The 8289-nt window shown below is 36.8% G+C and overlaps 1 non-coding gene across 1 annotated transcript; it reads left to right on the top strand.

Annotated features, from left to right (window-relative positions):
• The first annotated feature begins 1031 nt into the window (after positions 1-1031).
• LOC131181762 (small nucleolar RNA R71) lies at positions 1032-1138 on the top strand. Its single transcript, XR_009150241.1, has one exon. It is a non-coding gene; the product is annotated as a small nucleolar RNA R71 (small nucleolar RNA).
• The last annotated feature ends 7151 nt before the right edge of the window (positions 1139-8289 follow it).

The raw sequence follows: 8289 nt of genomic DNA on the forward strand, positions 1-8289 counted from the left end.
GTGGTTTGTAAGGCTCTGGAGGTATATACTTCTCTTCCTTCTCTTCAATTTTCTCTTTACCTTTTTCTGCACTTTCTTTCTCACTTTCTTGTTTTTCTCTCTCATCAATTTCTTTCTCATTTTCTCTCTTCTCACTATTTTCACTTTTCTCATTTTTTTCACTCTTCTCATTATTTACAACCTTCCCACTTCTTAAAGTAATAGCTTGACACTGCTCTCTTGGGTTTTCCAGTTGACTTGTAAGTTTTCCAAAAGACTTGGTACCTGAGGAAGATGCTTGTTGTGCAATCTGATTTTCCAACATTCTGTTATGTGTTTGCATCTGTTCTAGCCTTGCTTTCATCTCTCTCATCTCTTCATCATGCTTAGTTTGGTTAACAAGAATCTGTTATAATAAAGCTTCCGTGGTAGAACTTTATTCTTGCTGCTTTGGTGGAGGATTCATATTTCTCTGCTGAAAATTAGGCAATGGTTACCTATTTTGCTGATATGGAATTCCTTGTTGCTATTGTGGCTGAAGATTCTGATTTGGGACTTGACTTTGCTGATTTCCCCATGAAAAGTTGGGATGATTCCTCCAAGTTGGATTATAAGTTTGAGAGTAAGGATTCCCCATTTGTTTATTTCCATAATTACCAACATATGCAGCTTGCTCTCCATAGTCTACTCCACAGCTGGTAATTCCTTCTGCATAAGCAACTTGTTGTGAACTTCCAAATGATGATGATGAACTAACCAACATACTTAGATCTTCCATCTTCTTAGCCAAAACATTTGTAAGTGGATCAAACTTTTCATTAATCATATTGAATGGATCAAGGTCATACATTCTAGCAGCTTGCCACTTTTGAGTTGGAGCTGGTCCTCTTGGACTACTCTAAATATGAGTATTCTTTGCAATTTTCTCCAATAGCTCATAAGCTTCATCTTCATGCTTCATAATAAATTCTCCTCCTGTTTGAGCATCAATAATCCCTCTAATTGCAGGAGTAACATTAGTGTAAAAATTCTGGTTTATCATCCATTTTGGAATGGCATGATGTGGGCATTGTCTCTCTAATTCCTTCCATCTCATCCATGATTTATAAAGAGTTTCATCTTCTCTTGGTCTAAAAGCTGTCATTTGATTCCTCAATTCTTGAGTTTTTCCAGGTGGAAAATATTGTGCAAGAAATGCATCAGTGAGTTGCTCCCAATTTGTAATGGAGTTGTGAGGTAAAGAGTCAAGACAATCCAATGCTCTATCCTTCAAAGAGAATGGGAATAGCTTCAATCTTACTGCATCATCAGATACTCCAGGTTGTTTTTGCATATCACAAATCATAGCAAACTTCTTTAGATATGTGTGTAGATTTTCAGAAGGATGTCCCCCAAATTAGGAATTTTGGATCATTTGAAGAACCCCAAAATCCATCTTATAGCTATTTGCATCAATTCTTAGTCTTGCTATGCTTTCTCTCAAGTCATCAAAACGAGGAAAAGCATGATCCATCATACTTCCCCTAGGCACATTAGCATTTACAACCTCTTCACCTTGGGCTGCATTTTCATTATTTCAATCATTTCCAGCATTACCACCACCAATTCTAATTCTTTCATCAGCCATGTGCCTTGATTTGATTTCTCTCAAGGCTTCTTTCCTTTTTCTGGTTTCTTTCTTGTTGGCTCTACAAAATTTCTCAATTTCAGGATTAAACAATAAGGATGTGTCACTTGTGCTTCTAGCTCTTCTCATAAAAGATTAAGAGTACCTAAAAAGAACAAACAAACACAAAATAAAAAGATAACAAAGATAAAACTATAAACAACTAAAATAATCAAGAATACAATCTTAAACAAATAACTCCCCGGCAACAGTGCCAAAAACTTGATGTGGCCTAATCGCAAGTGCACGGGTCGTACAAGTAATATAGAAAAGATATCATTCCCACAAGGAGTTGTGTTAATGATTGAATTTTTGATATAAAAATTTTGACTAATTTGAACTATTTTTGAAATTGAAGTAATAAATTGATAAATATTGAAGTGTGAATTCTATGTGTGTAAAATTAATAATCTATTCAACAATGTAATGATTAAACTAAATTTGCATCAAATTAAAATAAGCAAATTGAAATATGGAAAGATTTAAAATGGCAAGTAATTAAATTCAATTAGAAATTAACAATGATAAAAAGGCGATTTCAGAGTTCGGGAGTTTATATTCAAGCTATTTTGGGATTTTTAAATTGGTTATCTAATCTTGTGGAACTTACGAGTTTTAAGGAGATTAATTCTTAAATCCTTTGAATACCCTTTCGAGTGGGACAAAGAGTGCCTTAATCAATCTAATCCTACTTTCGTGGAGTTAAAGTTAATCAAGACCCATTAAGTTCCTTAATTAATCTGTAAATCCTCTTAATCCTTAATCTATTTCTAGATCTAAGTTAATTAAGTCCAATTTCTTGATTATCTATCATAAGGCTTTCTCCTTTCGGTGCTTCAACCATGGATTAAGAACAACAGTTAATGGGATCCTACACTAAGCATGTCATTGAGCACACAAGAAATGAATAAAACTCATTAAAACTACAAAATATGGATTACCCAATCAAAATCCACAAAATATCTCAAATATTATATCCCAACTCCAGAATCTAATGAAAACTACTCACTATCCATAATATTTATAAGAAATTCTGAGTTAATATGGAAATAAATCTTTAATCTAAGCTAAGAACTAAGAAATCCAAAACAAGAAGGTAGGAAATATGCAAGAAAGGAAAGAAAACTCCAAATCTATCTAGAAATGGAAGGGGTGACATTTTTGCTCTCTTTTTGACTCTTCAGCTGCTGCTCCTTTTTCTTTCCCTTTTTCCTCCCTTTCTAAAATGGGATAAGGGTTTATTTATATCTTTTTTTTCTAAAATGTAGCCCTAAAATGGTGTGTTTGAGGTCTGTTTTTAAGAGGGAATCTTCTGCCAACTCATGATGAGGACTTTATAAAACTGCATAAGTGGACCGCATAAGTTATGCAGTCCCTTATGCTGTTTTCGGTTGGCTCCTGGACTCTCTGTGCGATAAGGGTTTATTTATATCTTTTTTTTCTGAAATGTAGCCCTAAAATGGTGTGTTTGAGGTCTTTTTTTAAGAGGGAATCTTCTGCCAACTCATGATGAGGACTTTATAGAACTGCATAATTGGACCGCATAAGTTATGCAGTCCCTTATGTAGTTTTTGGTTGGTTCCTGGACTCTCTATGCGAAGCTGCATGAGCAGGGTGCAAGACTGCATAAGTTATGCAGTTTTTTGTGAGGTCGCATAAGCAAGGCACGAATCTGCATAAGTTATGCGGCAACTTATGCAGATTTTGGCAGGTTTGGGACATAGTTTCTTCTCCTTATGTAGAACTGCGCAACTTATGCGGCAAGTTATGTGCAATTTGGCCAATGCATACTTCAACTTTGAAACTTGTTTTTGACATCTTTGGCTGTAGAAATCACTCCTCAATGGCAAAATTTCTTTTTTAGTCCCTCAAAAACACCATTTTTCCTGCAAAACAAAGTAAAATTACAATTTAATCCAAATTTGGCAATTATGAAAAACTATCTAAATAACTAATGAAATTAGCTAAAAGTGACTAATAATCAAATAAAATGGCTATGAAATTAAACATAAATAACTATGCAAAATATATGTATCAAGTCCCAATCTAGAGTACTAATGTGGATTCAAAAGAATGGGGAATCAATAAGGTGGCCTAGAAAATTAGACCTTAGATATTCAAGTTTTTTAGATTTCATGACGACTATGGGCATACCACAGATGAATGCTAATAACTAAAAAATGAAATCGAAAGGGGGGTGAGGGACGGCACCCTCAATCATTTTACAAGGAGGGATGATTGAAACTGTAGCCCTGAAGAAGGGAAGGGTGACCAAAGGGAGAGAAGGAAGTTTGAAAGATAAGACCCAAAGAGGGAGAGGAATAAGTCTGATGATGAAGACCCGATTGGTGTTATTAATGTGATCGCTGGAGCCCAACCACAATTAAAGGGGAGAAAAAGAGAGACTAGGCTCTCAATGGGTCAATAAAAATAATGGCAGTTAAACAATTATGCCAGTCTCACATCACCTTTGTTCTTAAAGACGATAAGGTCAGCCACCCGCATTTCGACCCCTTGGTAATCAAGGCTAAGTTCAACAAATAGAAAGTGAGAAGAGTTTTAGTAGACATGGGAAGCTCAATTAGCCTCCTCACTAAAAGTTAGGGCTCCAAGTAAAAAATCTATCTAATGTCCCTTACCCTTTAGTTGGTTTGGGAGATAAGTCAATTACATTGGTAGGGATGGCCAACATCACAGTAGTCCTAGGAGACAAGAAACACAAACGGGAATTGTTCACTGAGTTTGTTGTGGTGAACATCCCATTCTCTTATAATGCCATCCTTGGGAGACCAAGACTAAGTGATTACGGAATAACATTGAACATAGGAATGTTATGCCTTAAACTACCAACAACCGAAGGAATAGCAATTTGCAGAGTAAGTTAGAAGTCAGCACAGGAATGTTATAGACAGTCAACCAAGCTAGTCACCTAAATGACTCTTCCCATAAAGTTATTATAAGATTTATTAGAGCAACTAGAAAAAGTCTCTCCTGAACTAGCTGACACAGTAACAATAATAGAATTAGAAGAAGGGAAAAAAGAAAGTAAGGCTAGGAATAGCTTTGGAAGGACAAGCTAAAGAAGTTATGATTAAAACTTTGACAGAATTCAAACTTTCATCTAGAGCCCAGAAGTAGTAAAGGGTGTTGATCCATCAGTCATGACTCAAAATTGAATGTTGATCCTACCATTAAGCCAGTCCAATAGAATAAGAGAAAATTTTCCCTAGACAAACAGAAGGCAATAGCAGAAGAATTAAAAAAAACTAAAAAATGCCAGTCTGATCTTTGAGGTTCAATACCCAACTTGGGTAACTAATGTTGTCCATGTCAAAAAACCCATGGCAAGTGGAGGATGTGTGTAGACTTCATTGAACTTAACAAGGCATGCCTAAAAGACCACCTCCCTCTACCCACTATTGATCACTTGGTAGATGCCACAGCAAGACACGCCATATGCTCATTAGTTGATGCAACCTGTAGGTAACACTAAATATTAATGGAGCTAAGGGATGAAAAAAAAATAGCATTCATTACAGATGATGGGGTGTATTACTGTGGAATAATGCCATTCGAGCTAAAGAACGCAGGTGTAACAAACTAGCATCTGGTTAATATGATGTTCAAGGATTTAATTAGGAAAGTGGTAGAAATATATGTAGATGACATGTTCATCAAGAGCAGAAGGGTGGAAGACTATGCCAGAGACATAGCAGAGGTATTTGGTGTCCTAGATAAAGTGGGGATGAAGTTGAACCCAGAAGTGCACATTTAGGACTAAAGTTAGAAAATTCTTGGGATACATGATATCAGAAGAGAAATAGAGGCCAATCCAAAAAAAATTAAAGTAATCATTGACATGCAACCACCCAAAAGCATCAAGGAAGTACAGAAACTTAATGGATGGATAACTGCACTAGCCAGTTCTTGTCGTGCTCAGCCATAAGATGCCTCCCTTTCTACAAAACTCTAAGAGCAAGGAAATACTTCAAATGGGGAGAAGATTGTCAATTAGTATTTGATAAACTAAAAAAAATTCCTCACCCACCCCCACTCGACACCCCTAGGTTAAACTTTGTATTTATACCCTGTTGCTAATGAAACTGTTAGCTCTGTTTTTTCAGGGAAGAAGAGGGAGAACAATTCCCTATTTACTACACAAGCTAAGCACTAAATGGAAGAGAATGATAAGCTCACTTTTGCTATTCTAACATTAGCAAAGAAACTAAGACCCTACTTTAAGGCACACATAGTTGAAGTCAGAAGAAACTACCCATTACAAAAAATTTTGCATCATCCAGACACAACTAGAAGGGTAACATAATGGGCAGTATAACTCGGCTCTTATGATATTTTATACAGTTCAAGATCGGCACTAAAATCCCAAGCCTTGACAAATTTTGTCCAACCAAATAAGAACAAACAGACCATAGGAAAAAGTGAAAATATGGATAGATGGCACCTCGAAAATAGAGGGAGCAAGAATAGGAATTATTTTGGAGGGACCACATAGAACAAAACTATAATACGTAGCTAAGCTAGCCTTTACCACTAACAATGTGGCAGAATACAAAGCCCTATTAATGGCACTTAGGATTCTAAGGGAAGTCAAGGCCACTCGCGTGGCAATACACTCTAATTCTCAATTTGTTGTCAACCAATGCCAAGGAAATTTTCAAGTCAAAGATCAATACCTGGTAAAGTATGACACCAAGATGAAGGAATTCATTGAAAAAATTCAACTAGCACGAGAGGAAGTAAAAGTCCTCTAGATTCCTCGAGAGGAAAATAATGAAGCAATGACTTAGCCAAATTACAATAGTAGGAGAGCAATACCTAACTAAACAGATTCCTTTTGAGGAAATCAAAAACCCAACTATTGATGAGGAAGAAAGCCTCCTGATTGAAATAGAAAACACTTGGATGAGTCTAATATTTTACTATTTGACTAATAGCACATTACTAGAAGACCCACTTGAGGTGGCCAAACTATCTCACAAAGCATCGGGATATGGACTTATAGATGGATGGCTATAACGAAGATCATACCTACAACCTTTGCTAAAATGCATAACCCAGCAAGAAGGGATAAGTGTTCCAAGAAACATCCATGAAGGTCTATGTGGGAGCCATGAGGAAGCGAGAAGAATTGCCATGAAAGCATTCCACTAAGGATACTTCTGGTCCATTGCCTTGGAAGATGCATGGAGAATAGTGTGACTTTGCATCAAGTACCAAGAACACAACTTCATCCCCTAGGCACCAACTAAAAAACAAGAGACCATTGGGAGCCATTGGCCCTTCCATCAGTGGGGCATCGACATTATTGAGCCATTCCTAAAAACAGTGGGACAGAAGAGGTATGCGATTGTGGCAATAGACCACTTCACCAAATGGGCAAAGGCTGAAGCAACACCTAAAATCACAGCAGAAAGAGCAATTAATTTTTGCAAAAGGAGCATATTTATCACATTTGGGATTCCTAACATAATAATCACTAATAATAGTAAACAGTTTGACTATAAAAAATTTAGAGAATTTTGTTCATCTTGGAAAATCAATCTATAATTTAGCTCGATCTACCATCCCCAAACTAATGGTATGACCGAAGTAACTAATAGAACAATCCTACAAGGCCTTAAGAAGATATTAGATGATGCAAAAAGAATATGGTCTGAAGAGCTACGTAGCGTACTATGGGTCTACAAAATAACTCCCAGGTCAGCTATGGGGGGGACACCTTTCTCCTTAACTTATGGAGAAAAGGCTATCATCTCAATAGAATATCAAGTATTTAGTGCCAGAATAATAGAGCAAAAACAAACAACCCACCCTGATGACCTTAGATTCACTCTGGACCAATTGGAAAACCTAAGGGACAAAGCATTTATCCAGATGGCCAAATATAGATAGAAAATGGTTCAAGCATTTAACGCTAAACTCAAGGGACATGCTTTCATAATGGGAGACTTAGTCCTCAGATGAATTGGTCTAGCTAAGGGAAAAGCCAGACCAGGAGAACTGCAAAAGAACTAGAAAGGTCCTTATCTCATCTGCAAAATCATCAGCCCCGGCACATATAAACTTACTGAGCTAAACGGCAGTGTAGTCCTAAGATCATGGAACATTAGTAATCTGAAGAAATTTTACTAGTAGAAGCATTTGTAGCACAATGTTAATTTTGCAATTATAGACTATGTTTGCTCATTTTAATAAAAGATTCATTTATGATTCATCAATGGCATACAAAACCTAAGGAATTTATCTGCTGCCTAATGGGCCAAATACACTCGCCTGCATTTAAGGCATTTATTCGCCTGCCTAATGGGCCAAATACACTTTTATTTACCTGCCTAACAAGCCAAATACACTCGGCCATCCCTAAGGCATTTATTCACCTGTCTAATGGGCCAAATACACTCACCTGTACTTAAGGCATTTATCCACCTGCCTAATGGGTTAAATACACTCACTCACACCTAAAGCATTTATCTGCTTGCCTAACAGGCCGAATGCACTCTCCTATCCGTAAAGCATTTATCCACCTGCCTAACTGGTTGAATACAGTCACTCGCACCTAAGGTGTTTATCCATTTGCCTAATGGGCCGAATACACTTACATGCACCTAAAGCATTAATTCACC

Source organism: Hevea brasiliensis, chromosome 7, assembly GCF_030052815.1.
Source record: "Hevea brasiliensis isolate MT/VB/25A 57/8 chromosome 7, ASM3005281v1, whole genome shotgun sequence".
NCBI lineage: Eukaryota > Viridiplantae > Streptophyta > Magnoliopsida > Malpighiales > Euphorbiaceae > Hevea > Hevea brasiliensis.